This window comes from Anomaloglossus baeobatrachus, chromosome 7 (genome assembly GCF_048569485.1).
Source record: "Anomaloglossus baeobatrachus isolate aAnoBae1 chromosome 7, aAnoBae1.hap1, whole genome shotgun sequence".
In the NCBI taxonomy this organism is placed as follows: Eukaryota; Metazoa; Chordata; class Amphibia; order Anura; family Aromobatidae; genus Anomaloglossus; species Anomaloglossus baeobatrachus.
The window spans coordinates 16,653,694-16,671,842 of record NC_134359.1 but is presented as its reverse complement, the minus strand read 5'-3'; the positions used below and the strand labels follow the sequence as shown (position 1 = coordinate 16,671,842).

At 43.2% G+C, this 18,149-nt stretch overlaps 1 pseudogene; it reads left to right on the top strand.

The window, feature by feature from the left end:
- The window catches only part of LOC142244949 (sterol 26-hydroxylase, mitochondrial-like), a 31,029-nt pseudogene extending 17,014 nt beyond the window's left edge, over positions 1 to 14,015 (top strand).
- The last annotated feature ends 4,134 nt before the right edge of the window (positions 14,016 to 18,149 follow it).

Genomic DNA, 18,149 nt, shown 5'->3' with positions numbered 1-18,149 from the left:
GTCCCAGAACAGCCGCATCTAATGGATGCGGCCATTCTGGGCGGCTGCTGACTGATATTGTTAGGCTGGGGGGCTCCCCATAACGTGGAGCTCCCCATCTTGAGAATACCAGCCTTCAGCCGTATGGCTTTATCTGGCTGGTATTAAAACAGGGGGGGGGACCGCACGCCGGTTTATTTAATTATTTATTTATTTATTTTACTGCACTGTATAGACACGCCCACCGGCTGCTGTGATTGGGTGCAGTGACACAGCTGTCACTCAGCGTGGTGGGCGTGTGTGACTGCAACCAATCACAGGCGCCGGTGGGCGGGGAAAGCAGGGAATACGAGATTGATTAATGAGCGTCCGGCTTTTTCAAAATAGTAAAAGCCGCCGAAGCTTTTATAACAGCAGTGCAGCGCCGCGCCGGAGATCGGGGAACGGTGAGTATGAGAGAGGGCCGCTAACTTCAGTCACTCGGGGGATTAGCGGTCACCGGTGAGTCCTTCACGGGTGACCGCTAATCAGTACGCGGCACACAGACAGGGCCGCAGCATGACAATGAAGTCGGGTGAAGTTCACCCGAGTTCATTCTCATCGCGCAACTCTGTCTGCTGTCAGCCGACATGTATCAACGACACTGAGCATCACACACACACACGGAACATTTCACACGGACAACACACACACGTCAGTTATTTCACTCACGCACACACGGACATTCCACACGCACATACGGCTAGCATACGGGATACATACGCACGCCACACATACCATAAAAACGGACCTAAAAAACGGAAAACGGACCCGAAAAACAGCCCGTTTTACACGGACGTTGCTTTAACGGATGTGTGTTTTCGGCCTAACATTGCAGTCAATCCCCAGCAAAACCTATGGGTATAAAAAAATGCTGTGCGCACACTGTGTTTTTTTATACCTGCGGATTTACCGCTGCGGAATTAATGAGCATGTCACTTCTTTTCCGCAGGTACCTGCAGATTTTGCCATAGATAATGTTAAAAATACGCAGGGACCAACCCGCGGAAAAGCCGCGGCAAATCCGCAGCAAATCTGCGGCAAAACCGCATGCGGATTTCGTTGCGGTTTTTTACCGCAGGTGCGGGATTCTTTAAGAGGGTCCAGATTTTCCTTGAGAAAAAGTCACTTACTAGTGCGCACATGGCCCAAAGGTTGTAATTGGCTTTCACAAAATCACAAGGTGCCGATGTTTGGCCAAGATGGTCAGGGGAGTACTGAAAGCTCCATCCTTGTAGCTGGGCTTCGTAGGCAGGGGCGGACATATCATTGGGGTAACATGTGCAGCCGCACAGGGACCCAAGAGGACTGGGGGCCACATCCAGCGCCAAAAGCGGTGGAATTGGGCATTTTAAGGAGCTATTGGACTGAAAAGGGCCCAAATATTGTTCTTGCACAGGGGCCTTTTTCTGTCTGTCTCCACCAATGTTCGTAGGAATTGTTAGGATATGTGCACAAGACGTCTGCTTCAGCGGGTCTGCACCGATTACCGAAAAAAAACTGCCCTAAAATGAATATCTGCATTTCTATGCAAAGCAGCTCGCTGTTCATGTGCATTTATTTCAGCATCTTTATATATTTTTTTATTATTATTCTTATTATTCATTTTATTTATTTTTTTTCTTTTTAATATTCAACATATCACAAGCCACACATCAATCATTTGGAGGCCAATGACAACAAAGAGAAACAAATACTATTGTCATGCCTTGTTTCAGCATCTTTTAACCACTTTAGGTGTCAAAAGACTCCAATTGTCTAAAAGCAGTGACCGCTCCATCGTTCTGTCGTCTTCTGCTCTCTAGACATTCTGTACTTTATAATAGAAGTCAATGTGAAGGCTCAAAAGACGCGCAGAAGACGAGGTGCCCATACCTCTGAACCAACGTTCAAAAGGGTGACCAGAATTTGCATCGTGGCCCATTGCATTCTAGCTATGCCACTGCGGGCAGGCATCTTGTTGAGTTTTTTCGCTTAAGAAGCCTCCGTTCCATTCATTGTTTAATGGTGAAGAATACAAAAGACGCCACAAAAAAAGTTAGAAAAATTATTTTAAAAAAAAAAATCCCAGTAAGGAAAAACAACAACCGAGCACTCAGGAAATTACCAAAAAGATTCAAAAAAATTCAAGAAAAAAAAAAAATACCAACGTGTCTTAAAGCATCTACCTCTTGAACTATCCAGCCGAAGGCTGTGACCACAGACACTTAATTTCCTATACACCCCAATGATCACAGCTTGCAGTACCTTAAGGGACTGAAAAAAATAAAGTAAAATATTAAATACTTGTTTAAATTTTTTAAAAAAAAAAATGTATGATTCACTCCTCTTATTCCAAATTCAAAAATAAAGCAAAAATAAATTAAATAAATAAATACATAAATAAAGTGCAATTAATATCACTGAGTCTGTAAAAGTCCAATCTATCAAAATATAAAATTATTAATACCATAAGTTGAATGACAAAAGAAAGAGAAAGAGGAAACCCCAGAATTTTTCTATTTTTTGGCCGATCATTTACCCAATTGCATGGAATAAAAAAACTATTAAAATGTCATATCCGCCCCAGCAATGTAAAATCTACAGCTTAGTATGTAAAAAAAAAAAGAAACAGAAAAATAAAATAATAAATATCCAGGTTTCAGAAAATGTTCACAAAAAAACAAAAAAAAAAAGAAAAATGTTCACAATATATTAAGAAATAAAATAATTAAAGTCACACAATAAGTATAAATCTAGTATTGGTGGAATCTACTGAATCTACTGATAATCAAAAAATACCTTTAAAAACCGCAGGGGGTTCATAAAAAAGGATTGGTGTCTTTACTTTAAAATGTTAATTTTTATTCACAAATTTTTGTTAAAAATACATAAAGTATATATTCATAGAAATAAATGTAAAGGACAGGATCAAAAAGCCCACAATAATGCAGCAACGGTAAAACGGAAAATATAAATATACAGTGTACTGACCAAAATGTATATACTACCATTAATATATAGCATATAAATCAATAATAAATAAAGTGCAAAAGTGCTTTTCTTTGTATATATTGCTATATATACATGGTAAAAAGGAATGAAGCAGAAACAGCATATAAACATAAAGTGCTTGTGAAGTGCAAAAAAATTGCTAGATTCAATATACCTTAATGATGGTTAGGGATAGGGATGTTCTGTGTACCTGTCAGGGCTGAGAGGACTGATGGGCCCAGGAGGTGGATCCACTGGACCGAGTATCCCACCGGGGGGCAGGGTACACGGCAGCCGGAGCACTGGCGTGGCAGGGACAGGTATAACCAGGTCAGCAGAGTCACAGAGTTCTTCAGGACGGTAAGGAAACAGGCACAGGTACCAGGGAGCAAAGACAAGGAGTCTACAGGACACGGCACCAGGGGGCCTGAGCACCTAGCACAAAAGACAAAGCTTCCAGACACGTTGATCAGGCAACGCCCCTATGGAAGGGCAAGTCTTATATATCCAGCACAGCCGTAGGTCACTTCCTGCTTCAGGTGTGCTGGGCCCATAAAACCAGGAGAGTGGGCGCGGCCTGGTCCTATACAGAGGCATGAGGCTAATACTCAGAGTCAGACTCATGAGACCAGGACACAGGAGAGCACGAGCGGGAGCGGTAGCCATGACCGGTGGACACGTGGAGTGGATCAGTGGGTAAGGAGCAGTGCAATGACGGTGAGGCCGGATCAGTGGGTACGGAGCGGTGGTGCGATGCAGGTGCGACTGGATCAGTGGGTACAGAGCGGTGGTGCAATGCAGGTACGACTGGATCAGTGGGTATGGAGCGGTGGTGCGATGCAGGAACCGGCTCAGTGGGTAAGGAGGGCTGCTGGGACATCGTGAGCGTGACAGTACCCCCCCCCTTGAAGCCCCCCTCCCCGCGGCCGGGACATGTAGGCGCGCCGAAGAGGGGCAGCAACGTACTTCCGGGACAACCAGGACCGAGCCTCGGGACCGCAATCCACCCAATCGACCAGGAAGGACTGCCTACCCCGGACCGTTTTCATGGCCACTATGTCCCGTATTGGAGAACCCAAGTCAGCGGCAACGGAGGCAACGGATAGGGGAAGACAGTCAGAAGCAGGACTGGAGTCGTGGGCGACCGGTTCGGGCGTCTCGGACCGGGTACAGGATAGTGTGTCATCCTCAGTAGCAGGGGGCATCAAAGTCTCAAGTGCCAGGGATGGTGGCACGACGCTGGACTGCGTCGACTCTGCTTCTGGGTCCGGTGGCACCACAGGCACAAGTGCCAGGAGCTGTGGTACACCGCTGGACTGCGTCGTCGCCTCTTCTTCTTCCAGCGGCATAGCAGGTTCAGGTGACAGGGGCCGAGGAACGGGCTGTAGGCAGTGGTCATGACACCAGGACCCCCAGCGAGTAATAGCGCCAGAGTGCCAACTAATGGCAGGGTCATGGAGTTGAAGCCAGGGTAGGCCCAACAGGAGCTCAGGAGCCATCCTCGGGATCACATAGAAGGTGATGGTCTCAGTATGCACAGTGCCAACCTGGAGTCTCACTGGTTCAGTGGTATATCGGACAGGTTCGTATAGCAGTTTGCCGTCCACGGAGGCGAACCAGAGGGGCTTGGCAAGCGGGATCACAGGTACCTGGTATCGGTCCACTGCAGACTGGCGTATGAAATTACCCGCCGCCCCAGAATCGATGTGGGCCTCTGCTGTGAACCTAGTCTTCTTCGTCGTCACCTGGACAGTCTGTGTAAGTGGAACGGAGGGGATCCGGTGCCCAGGGTAGCGGTTCCCACCATCCCTTGGGCCGGGGGTCTACCAGGTTTCTCAGGGCATGTCCGAAGCATGTGTGACCCGTCTCCACAATAGAAGCACAGGCCCAGGGCGAGCCGTTCTGCACGGCGTTGCTTGGCTTGGTTCAGTCGGTCGATTTGCATGGGTTCCGGAAACATGTCACAGGAAGGCAGGGGCAAAGGAGCGGTAGGCCTCTGCGGGGACAAGGCGTGACGGGGTGGTCGCTTCTCCCGGAATACCTCTTTGGTTCGTTCCTGGAAACGGAGGTCAATCCGGGTGGCTAAGGATATTAAAGCGTCCAAGGTGCGTGGAACGTCACGGCCAGCAAGCTCGTCTTTGACGCGGCCAGAGAGTCCTTCCCAAAAGGCCGCCGTCAAGGCCTCATTGTTCCAGCCCAGCTCAGAGGCGAGCGTGCGGAACTGGATGGCGTATTGGCCGACGGTCAGGGTCCCTTGGCGTAGCCGGAGGAGCGAAGAGGTCACCGTGGTGGCACGTCCGGGTTCATCGAATGTACCTCGGAAAGCGTGCAGGAATTCCCGGATGTCAGTGGTCACTGGATCCTCATTCTCCCACAGGGGGTTAATCCAGGCTAGAGCTTCGCCTTCCAAGTGTGACATCAGGAACGCCACTTTAGCCTGGTCTGAGACAAACAAATGAGGAAGTAACTTGAAATGCAGGGAGCACTGGTTCAAAAACCCCCGGCAGTTCTTGGGGTCCCCAGCATAGCGAGGCGGGGCAGCGAGGCGAAGTTGCGAAGTTGCGGAGACAGCAGGTTCAGATCCGGACGCCGTTTGCTGCGTGGACCGAGACGAGGCGGCAGTCTGTAATGTGTACAACCGGTGGTCCACAGACGTCAGGAACTTTAGTATGCGGTGTAAGGTGTCACGCTGTTGCACCAGTTCCTGGCGTAGTTCGGCCAGCTCCGATGTTTGTGCTCCAGCGGGATCCATGGCCTGATCAATCTGTCAGGGCTGAGAGGACTGATGGGCCCAGGAGGTGGATCCACTGGACCGAGTATCCCACCGGGGGGCAGGGTACACGGCAGCCGGAGCACTGGCGTGGCAGGGACAGGTATAACCAGGTCAGCAGAGTCACAGAGTTCTTCAGGACGGTAAGGAAACAGGCACAGGTACCAGGGAGCAAAGACAAGGAGTCTACAGGACACGGCACCAGGGGGCCTGAGCACCTAGCTCAAAAGACAAAGCTTCCAGACACGTTGATCAGGCAACGCCCCTATGGAAGGGCAAGTCTTATATATCCAGCACAGCCGTAGGTCACTTCCTGCTTCAGGTGTGCTGGGCCCATAAAACCAGGAGAGTGGGCGCGGCCTGGTCCTATACAGAGGCATGAGGCTAATACTCAGAGTCAGACTCATGAGACCAGGACACAGGAGAGCACGAGCGGGAGCGGTAGCCATGACCGGTGGACACGTGGAGTGGATCAGTGGGTAAGGAGCAGTGCAATGACGGTGAGGCCGGATCAGTGGGTACGGAGCGGTGGTGCGATGCAGGTGCGACTGGATCAGTGGGTACAGAGCGGTGGTGCAATGCAGGTACGACTGGATCAGTGGGTATGGAGCGGTGGTGCGATGCAGGAACCGGCTCAGTGGGTAAGGAGGGCTGCTGGGACATCGTGAGCGTGACAGTACCGCTATGTCCCGACGCACATTTCAAGCGTTTTTTCTTCAGGGGATGCTGCACTGACCTTAAGGATGAAGTACAAACAAGATACAAAATGGTAGCATTTCATTTTTTCACCTTTTCACATCCCTTGGATTTTTTTCCCATTTTTGCTATATTATATGGTAAAGGGGACGATGGTACAAATCCCACAAACAACCAGCCAGCCCGTATGCAGCTGTTGTGGAAAAATGAGAAAAAAAAAATTAGCGAAGAATAAAATAAAAAGGATTCTTTTTCAAAGGGGCAGGATAGCAAAAAGCAGTAATGATGTGATTGTGGCTTCCGCTCCAGAATAAGTGATACGATTATACTACATTTCTATAGTTTGTTTTATTATTTTTGCACCATAAAAACTATTTTTTAACATGTTTTTCATTTTTATGATGCCATCTGCAGATGAGTGAGGGCTTCTATTTTTGAGGGACCAGATGTTGTATATTCAGGTTTGTGCAGGCATCGCCACCTGTCATGGCGGCATCAGGATCTGAGGAAAGTTCAGATTCTGCCACTTTAACTGCTAATTTCTTTGATGTCTGTGATCAGCGCAGGGAGACGGCCAACAAACATAGGCAGGCTAGCAAGAGTTAATCTCTGCTGGGCTGCTTGTTAGTCTCCTTTGATCACATACTGTTGGGGAGCCAGTCATATTCTCTTCCCTCCTGTATATGCTGGCTGGACTATTCCATTAATGCCAGCTATGGCTTCTCTATACTGATCTGGTGAGGTGTTGAGAACCAGACTTACTGGTGGTGGTAGTACTTTGTTGCTGTGAGCGGTTGTGGTGTTAATCCTTTGTCCTTTTTGTTACTGCCTTCCTGCTCTTGCTTTTCTCTTTAGTCTCTTACTTTTTATTCCTCTGGGTTTGCAGTGTGTGAGAGTTTTGGTTTCCCCCTATCTGTCTTTATCTCTGTTTCTATCACACTCCTGCCTCTTCTCTGGGGCTAACAGATTAGATCTGGTCAGGAGAATAGTGAGGCACGGGGCTCTGGCTTCTCCACCTTCAGGTCTATCCGGAGGTCAGGGATAGCCTGGGATGACAGTATGAGGGACAGTATAGGAGGCCCCTGTCCCTCGGTATCCTGCAGTCACATCAGGGCAGAAATTCATTATTTCTTTTTAATTATTGCTGATGAGCCAAAACTAGAATTCTGCTGGTGATGTTTGCAGTTTACTGTGCAGGTTATGAATGTGATAAGTTTATGGTTTGGGTCAGTTCAACAGTTCAGATGGTCATTATGTGAGAACAGCTCCTGTGCCGCCACCACCGCTCCACCGAGACCTGCCCCACGCTGATGACGTATATGTTGGTCAGTGCTCAGTAAGGGGTTAATGACACAACTCTTATTAGCTCTTGTTTGTGGTGAGTGTGATGAAATGACAGACTGATGCTGGAACAGACAGATTGTAGGGAGCATCGTATACTCTAGTTACATCCAGAGCTGCATTCACAATTCTGGATACAATTTGTTATTTTCTGTACACTATGACATACAGGGATAATTGATACTGTGCGATCTGTTCTGCAGACTGTACCCCGTCGTGCCCATCAACGCCAGGATCATAAATGAAAACAAAGTCATCATTGGGGACTATGAGTTTCCAAAAAATGTAAGTAATGCTAATTTGTGGCAAGTCTCTTAAAGGGGCTGTCTGAGATTCAGTCAGACCTATAACCTTTGTGTTTGTTTCCAATTGTGGTTCATAGAAAAAACCAAGGAGAAAAATTGTATGAAAAATACCCTGAATATAAATAAATAAATTGCAAGTGCTTAATAACAGGGTACTTAGTGTATACATTTTTGCAAAAAGGTAAAAAGCTGTCTCACCTCGTCACGGTGTACCCATCTGAGACAGTCCCTAACCTACTGAAGATAAAAACATTATCAATACCTGACTTGTGTCATGTCAGAACTCCAAAATGGATGGTGGCAAGTGGTTAGCTGTGTCCCAGATAAAATACACAGCAAAGTGAGACGCAATCAGCTGTTCAGTCTCAGTACTAGGAGGGCTGCACCCCCAACTTGCAACCAAGCAAGAAAACATACAAAAAACACAAAAACCTGAGCTGAAACAGTGTTCAGTAAACATGCAACATTAAGCATGTGAATTGCAGCCTTAAGACTAGAAAAAACCAAGGAGAAAAATTGTATGAAAAATACCCTGAATATAAATAAATAAATTGCAAGTGCTTAATAACATTGTACTTAGTGTATACATTTTTGCAAAAAGGTAAAAAGCTGTCTCACCTCGTCACGGTGTACCCATCTGAGACAGTCCCTAACCTACTGAAGTTAAAAACATTATCAATACCTGACTTGTGTCATGTCAGAACTCCAAAATGGATGGTGGCAAGTGGTTAGCTGTGTCCCAGATAAAATACACAGCAAAGTGAGACGCAATCAGCTGTTCAGTCTCAGTACTAGGAGGGCTGCACCCCCAACTTGCAACCAAGCAAGAAAACATACAAAAAACACAAAAACCTGAGCTGAAACAGTGTTCAGTAAACATGCAACATTAAGCATGTGAATTGCAGCACTTGCAATTTATTTATTTATATTCAGGGTATTTTTCATACAATTTTTCTCCTTGGTTTTTTCTAGTCTTAAGGCTGTAATTCACATGCTTAATGTTGCATGTTTACTGAACACTGTTTCAGCTCAGGTTTTTGTGTTTTTTGTATGTTTTCTTGCTTGGTTGCAAGTTGGGGGTGCAGCCCTCCTAGTACTGAGACTGAACAGCTGATTGCGTCTCACTTTGCTGTGTATTTTATCTGGGACACAGCTAACCACTTGCCACCATCCATATTGGAGTCTTGACATGACACAAGTCAGGTATTGATAATGTTTTTAACTTCAGTAGGTTAGGGACTGTCTCAGATGGGTACACCGTGACGAGGTGAGACAGCTTTTTACCTTTTTGCAAAAATGTATACACTAAGTACCCTGTTATTAAGCACTTGCAATTTATTTATTTATATTCAGGGTATTTTTCATACAATTTTTCTCCTTGGTTTTTTCTAGTCTTAAGGCTGCAATTCACATGCTTAATGTTGCATGTTTACTGAACACTGTTTCAGCTCAGGTTTTTGTGTTTTTTGTATGCTTTCTTGCTTGGTTGCAAGTTGGGGGTGCAGCCCTCCTAGTACTGAGACTGAACAGCTGATTGCGTCTCACTTTGCTGTGTATTTTATCTGGGACACAGCTAACCACTTGCCACCATCCATTTTGGAGTTCTGACATGACACAAGTCAGGTATTGATAATGTTTTTAACTTCAGTAGGTTAGGGACTGTCTCAGATGGGTACACCGTGACGAGGTGAGACAGCTTTTTACCTTTTTGCAAAAATGTATACACTAAGTACCCTGTTATTAAGCACTTGCAATTTATTTATTTATATTCAGGGTATTTTTCATACAATTTTTCTCCTTGTTTTTTCTAGTCTTAAGGCTGCAATTCACATGCTTAATGTTGCATGTTTACTGAACACTGTTTCAGCTCAGGTTTTTGTGTTTTTTGTATGTTTTCTTGCTTGGTTGCAAGTTGGGGGTGCAGCCCTCCTAGTACTGAGACTGAACAGCTGATTGCGTCTCACTTTGCTGTGTATTTTATCTGGGACACAGCTAACCACTTGCCACCATCCATTTTGGAGTTCTGACATGACACAAGTCAGGTATTGATAATGTTTTTAACTTCAGTAGGTTAGGGACTGTCTCAGATGGGTACACCGTGACGAGGTGAGACAGCTTTTTACCTTTTTGCAAAAATGTATACACTAAGTACCCTGTTATTAAGCACTTGCAATTTATTTATTTATATTCAGGGTATTTTTCATACAATTTTTCTCCTTGGTTTTTTCTAGTCTTAAGGCTGCAATTCACATGCTTAATGTTGCATGTTTACTGAACACTGTTTCAGCTCAGGTTTTTGTGTTTTTTGTATGTTTTCTTGCTTGGTTGCAAGTTGGGGGTGCAGCCCTCCTAGTACTGAGACTGAACAGCTGATTGCGTCTCACTTTGCTGTGTATTTTATCTGGGACACAGCTAACCACTTGCCACCATCCATTTTGGAGTTCTGACATGACACAAGTCAGGTATTGATAATGTTTTTAACTTCAGTAGGTTAGGGACTGTCTCAGATGGGTACACCGTGACGAGGTGAGACAGCTTTTTACCTTTTTGCAAAAATGTATACACTAAGTACCCTGTTATTAAGCACTTGCAATTTATTTATTTATATTCAGGGTATTTTTCATACAATTTTTCTCCTTGGTTTTTTCTAGTCTTAAGGCTGCAATTCACATGCTTAATGTTGCATGTTTACTGAACACTGTTTCAGCTCAGGTTTTTGTGTTTTTTCAATTGTGGTTCATGTCTGCAATTCATGTGGCCAATCTGAAATACTGGACACAACCCATACAGAGGCCTGGCACTGTTTCTATAAAATTACATGACCTTCTGTTAACCCTTTAATTGCACTGGTCTCATTGTTTAATAAAAATAGCCCTTATAACAGTCCGACCAGAAGTCCTGCTGCACTAAGGGATCCACCAAATTTTAGATTTTTCTTATTAAAATTCATGCATAATACCATTTTTCATAATAAAGCCGAATTTTCAAATTTATCAGAGTTGAATGATAAATTCCTATCTGCCTGCTGCTACCACTAGGGGGAGCTCAGTGCATCAAATGTTATACAGCAAATATTAACTCCACTGGGTGTGTATTGTGCTCCCTCTAGTGGTGACTGCAGGTAGTTGCTCTCATTGTATGAAATAAGATGAGATGAGACCCGCTGTAATCACAGGCACAATCGCTGTGTGTTACACAAAGATGCCCAAAATGAAATATAATGCTCACCTGTTACTGCAAGGAACTAGTTAGAATATGCATGTGATGCTAGACACTACAGTCAGAAAAGCCAGGAGGTAACGTATAAGGGTCAGAGAGAAGACAGAGATGTGATCAGGAAGAGGTCTAAGTCAGAAAGCCAGGAGGTAATGTATAAGGTTCAGGGGGTAGACAGAGACGTGGTCAGGAAGAGGTCTGAAGTCAGAAGCCAGGAGGTAATGTATAAGGTTTAGCGAGCAGACAGAGACATGTTCAGGAAGAGGTCCGAGGTCAGAAGCCAAGATCAGACCACTTACACCAGACAGGAGCCAAGAGCACACTGAGGAAACAGAAAGTACGACTGGCGTAGTTCAGACAGAGCAAGCCCAGTAAAGAAACAGAGCAATTACCAGGAATGAGGCGCATCTGTGAAGACACCTCCCATAACCAGTGTGGACCCTAGCGCTGAAAGACCACCTGTAAGCAAGTGCACAAGACACATAGCAGAGCATTTTCAAATGCAAAATGCTCCGCACAACGGAGCCATGACAAAAGCATTCTAACTGCAACATGCTCCGCACAGCGAAACTGTGACAATGCAGCATTGTATGTACATGAGGAATCACACTATTTATGGCCATTAAATGACTTGTATAGTGCATTGTTCACCAATTTTCCACTCTACAAACTCTATATCTTATCTGCTTTGTCTCCCATACACAGCACACACAGACATGAGGGATTCCTGCTCTCCTGTCTCTATGTAGCCCATGTTCAGATTCAGCAGAATGGAGGACATTATACATCAGTACTCAGCAGTGTAGCTGTGAATCCAGGTCATTTACTTCTCCTTATGCAATCTCTAATCCCGCAGACACAATTTGTCCTGAATCACTACGCCATCTCCCGGGATGAGAACAACTTTGAGCAACCAGATAAGTTCCTGCCCAGTAGATGGTTGCGTGGTGGAAGGATGAAGCACCACCCTTTCAGCTCCATTCCGTTTGGGTTTGGGGTCCGAGCCTGCGTTGGTCGGAGGATTGCCGAGTTGGAGATGCATTTGGCCTTAGCTCGGGTAAGTACTTCACACGAGTCTGCACTGCATGAGCAGGGATCATGCATGCTACGGAGCAGCGCAGGCAGGGGCTGGTATCCATCATCTGTTTTTAGGTGGCTGCCCCCCAAAAAGAAAAATGGGATGTCATACAGTATTACAATGATACCATTAATTATACCTCATCTAAAGGCAACACAACACAACACTAAAGTAAAACAATATTGAAAACTAGGTTTAATGCATAATTGTCATCTCAGGTGTCTGCTCAGAATGAGAATACTGTTTATATGAGGAATAACACTATTTCTGGATATTATTCGACTTATATCATGGACATTTCACCATATCTGTATTTATCAATTGTCTCTGAGCTGATGGGTTTAGACTGGCTGCTCTGATGTCCCCATACACAGGATATGAGGGATTTCTGCTGTCCTGTGTTTATGTAGCACATGCTGAGAAACAGCAGCAGCTGCATGGAGGACATTATACAGCAGCATGGAGGATATTGTACAGCAGCATGGAGGACACTATACAGCAGCATGAAGGACATTATACAGCAGCATGGAGGACATTATACAGCAGCATGGAGGACATTATACAGTAGCATGGAGGACATTATACAGCAGCATGGAGGACATTGTACAGCAGCATGGAGGACATTATACAGCAGCATGGAGGACATTATACAGCAGCATGGAGAACACTATACAGCAGCATGGAGGACATTATACCGCAGCATGGAGGACATTATACAGCAGCATGGAGAACACTATACAGTAGGACTGAGCAGTGTAGTTGTGAATCTAGCTCTGGGGTGTGAAAAAAAACTTACTGGAAAACAGCAGCATGGAGGATGTTAAACTGCAGAATTGAGCAGTGTATCAGTACATCCTGCTGTGGGATTAGATAAATACTTATTCTCTCTTCTCCTTTCACCTCTCTCTCGCTTCTTAGAGGTAATCTCATCCCCCAGGAATTTTCCAGGATTTTAGCATTATTTCATTATGAAAGCAGAGTTCAGGAAGGTTGTAGTTGGGGGAAAGGGGCTCATATGTGTAGAAATGAGCAGATTTCTCTGATAAGATATATTATAAAGTTTAGTCTTATCACTACTGATTTATTTACTGAGTTTGTTGACACAACGGTGACCAGTGAAGGTCTATGGAGTGGAAGGTCCTGGCAGGGTAGTAGTACATGGATAATTTGCAATGATGCAGATAAATAGCTAAGATACGATTGGATCTATAAACTACAAATCTTTATAAGCTGATCAGTGTACACTCGGTGCAATACTTTGCAGGTTAGAGGTGATGCCCCGGGTGTAAGGAAACCAAGCAGGAGCCATGGGTGATTTAACGGCACAAAACCTCTATATAGCAGTGACTGTAATAATACACAATGTCATATCTTACAGATAATAAAGATGTTTGAGGTTCACTACAATCCCCAAGAGGAAGAAATAAAACCAATGGTGAGAATTGTCCTAGTGCCGAGCAAACCCATTAACCTGGAGTTCATGGAGAGATGACGCTGACGGGAATGAAGGATCCTGATCCGACCTCTGATGAGCCGAGCGCAGTGTGATCAATCAGGATAATACAGAGAAAAACAAATAAATGTCAAATGGTCAATAAAAATAAATAAAATAAACAGAAAGTGAAAATATGTGTAAGGTTCAATGTGTACAATACAGGAACAAAGGAAAGAAACCTGTACTGGAGGAGTAATGGATGCTGACGCCAGGGATGTGGGGTCATGACGCTGAGACTCGGGGTGCAGTGTTATGACGCCAACACTCGGGGTGCAGGGTTATGGTGTTGACGCCAATGGTGCGGAATAATGGTGCTGACTCCCGGGGGGCAGGATCATGGCGCCGACGCCCGGGATCATGCCGCCGACTCCCGGGATCATGGCACCGACACCCGAGATCATGCCGCCGACGCCCGGGATCATGCCGCCGACGCCCGGGATCATGCCGCCGGCTCCCGGGATCATGCCGCCGACGCCCGGGATCATGCCGCCGGCTCCCGGGATCATGGTGCCGTCGCATAATCTTGATAATCTTGGGGTTCTCATTGTTTTGGGGTTTACCAAAGAACAAATGTTCAAGAAACATAACGAGGATCAATAACAGCACAATCTTATCTCAGTTTCTTCTACCAGGGTGAATGTCACTTCTGATACTCAGGATAGAGTTCACGGTCAATGTCTCCTGTAATAGAACATAATATATGGAGCATGGAATGTATACACTGTAACATGCTGCAAGCATTATAGAGCGGCACGTCGGTGACAGACCAAAACCAGTCCATATAAAGTAAATGTGAAGCTTTTATTTTCAGCCAGAGACTTGCAAAGAAACATACAACAGAAAACAATAAACACTTCCCGTCTGGGCAATTACTAACATACGTTCTCCCTGACTCACACTACCAGGGGCTTGAAGCTCCAGTCACTGGTCTTTAGTTTGCACCATCCTCCATATCCAGCTCACACCACAGCATGTTACTCCTCAGGCCACCATCCTCCTGCTGAAGGGTTCTTCAGCCTTCTATGTGGCTGTAATTTAGGCAAACTCTCTCAGCTGAGTTAGCTCACCATCTGGCCTGCCACAGCAACATCGCACCCAGGTAATTTCCTGGGTAAGATATACACTACATCCAGTATCATACACACAGACATACATACATACATACATAGGGGCAGTATTAAAGTAGTTATATTCTTGTACATAGGGGGCAGTATTATAGTAGTTATATTCTTGTACATAGGAGCAGTATTATAGTAGTTATATTCTTGTACATAGGGGCAGTATTATAGTAGATATATTCTTGTACATAGGGGCAGTATTAAAGTAGTTATATTCTTGCACATAGGGGCAGTATTATAGTAGTTATATTCTTGTACATAGGGGGCAGTATTATAGTAGTTATATTCTTGTATATAGGGGCATTATTATAGTAGTTACATTCTTGTACATAGGAGCAACATTATAGTAGATATATTCTTGTACATAGGGGCAGTATTATAGTAGTTATATTCTTGCACATAGGGGCAGTATTATAGTAATTATATTCTTGTACATAGTGGCAGTACTATAGTAGTTATATTCTTGTACATAGAGGCAGTATTATAGTAGTTATGATCTTGTATATAGGGGGGCAGTATTACAGTAGTTATATTCTTGTACATAGGGGGCCTTATTATAGTAGTTATATTCTTGCATATAGGGGGCAGTATTATAGTAGTTACATTCTTGTACATAGGGGCAGTATTATAGCAGATATATTCTTGTACATAGGAGTAGCATTCTAGTAGATATATTCTTGTACATAGGGGCAGTATTACAGTAGTTATATTCTTGTACATAAGGGTAGTATTATAGTAGTTATATTCTTGTTCATAGGGGCAGTATTATAGTAGATATATTCTTGTACATAGGGGCAGTATTATAGTAGTTATATTCTTGTACATAGGGGCAGTATTATAGTAGATATATTCTTGTACATAGGGGCAGTATTATAGTAGTTATATTCTTGTACATAAGGGTAGTATTATAGTAGTTATATTCTTGTACATAGGGGCAGTATTATAGTAGATATATTCTTGTACATAGGGGCAGTATTATAGTAGTTATATTCTTGTACATAGGGGGCCTTATTGTAGTAGTTATATTCTTGTATATAGGGGGCAGTATTATAGTAGTTACATTCTTGTACATAGGGAGAGTATTATAGCAGATATATTCTTGTACATAGGAGCAGCATTCTAGTAGATATATTCTTGTACATAGGGGCAGTATTATAGTAGTTATATTCTTGTACATAGGGGCAGTATTATAGTAGATATATTCTTGTACATAGGGGCAGTATTATAGTAGTTATATTCTTGTACATAGGGGCAGTATTATAGTAGTTATATTCTTGTACATAAGGGTAGTATTATAGTAGTTATACTCTTGTACATAGGGGGCAGTATTATAGTAGATATATTCTTGTACATAGGGGGCAGTATTATAGTGGTTATATTCTTGTACATAGGGAGCAGTATTATAGTAGTTATATTCTTGTACATAGGGGGCCTTATTATAGTAGTTATATTCTTGTACATAGAGGCAGTATTATAGTAGTTATATTCTTGTACATAGGGGGCAGTATTATAGTAGATATATTCTTGTACATAGGGGGCAGTATTATAGTAGTTATATTCTTGTACATAGGGGCAGTATTATAGTAGTTATATTCTTGCACATAGGGGCAGTATTATAGTAATTATATTCTTGTACATAATGGCAGTACTATAGTAGTTATATTCTTGTACATAGGGGGCAGTATTATAGTAGTTATATTCTTGTATATAGGGGGGCAGTATTATAGTAGTTATATTCTTGTACATAGGGGGCAGTATTATAGTAGTTATATTCTTGTACATAGGGGCAGTATTATAGTAGTTATATTCTTGTACATAAGGGTAGTATTATAGTAGTTATATTCTTGTACATAGGGGGCAGTATTATAGTAGATATATTCTTGTACATAGGGGCAGTATTATAGTAGTTATATTCTTGTACATAAGGGTAGTATTATAGTAGTTATACTCTTGTACATAGGGGGCAGTATTATAGTAGATATATTCTTGTACATAGGGGGCAGTATTATAGTGGTTATATTCTTGTACATAGGGAGCAGTATTATAGTAGTTATATTCTTGTACATAGGGGCAGTATTATAGTAGTTATATTCTTGTACAGAGGGGGCAGTTATATTCTTGTACATAGGGGGCAGTATTATAGTGGTTATATTCTTGCACATAGGGAGCAGTATTATAGTAGTTATATTCTTGTACATAGGGGCAGTATTATAGTAGTTATATTCTTGTACATAGGAGCAGCATTATAGTAGATATATTCTTGTATATAGGGGGCAGTATTATAGTGGTTATATTCTTGTACATAGGGAGCAGTATTATAGTAGTTACATTATTGTACATAGGGGCAGTATTATAGTAGTTATATTCTTGTACAGAGGGGGCAGTATTATAGTAGTTATATTCTTGTACATAGGGGGCAGTATTATAGTGGTTATATTCTTGTACATAGGGGGCAGTATTATAGTAGTTATATTCTTGTACATAGGGGCAGTATTATAGTAGTTATATTCTTGCACATAGGGGCAGTATTATAGTAATTATATTCTTGTACATAGGGGCAGTATTATAGTAGTTATATTCTTGTACATAGGGGGCCTTATTATAGTAGTTATATTCTTGTATATAGGGGGCAGTATTATAGTAGTTACATTCTTCTACATAGGGGCAGTATTATAGCAGATATATTCTTGTACATAGGAGCAGCATTCTAGTAGATATATTCTTGTACATAGGGGCAGTATTATAGTAGTTATATTCTTGTACATAAGGGTAGTATTATAGTAGTTATATTCTTGTACATAGGGGCAGTATTATAGCAGATATATTCTTGTACATAGGGGCAGTATTATAGTAGATATATTCTTGTACATAGGGGCAGTATTATAGTAGTTATATTCTTGTACATAGGGGGCAGTATTATAGTAGTTATATTCTTGTACATAGGGGCAGTATTATAGTAGTTATATTCTTGCACATAGGGGAGGTATTATAGTAATTATATTCTTGTACATAGGGGCAGTATTATAGTAGTTATATTCTTGTACATAGGGGGCCTTATTATAGTAGTTATATTCTTGTATATAGGGGGCAGTATTATAGTAGTTACATTCTTCTACATAGGGGCAGTATTATAGTAGAT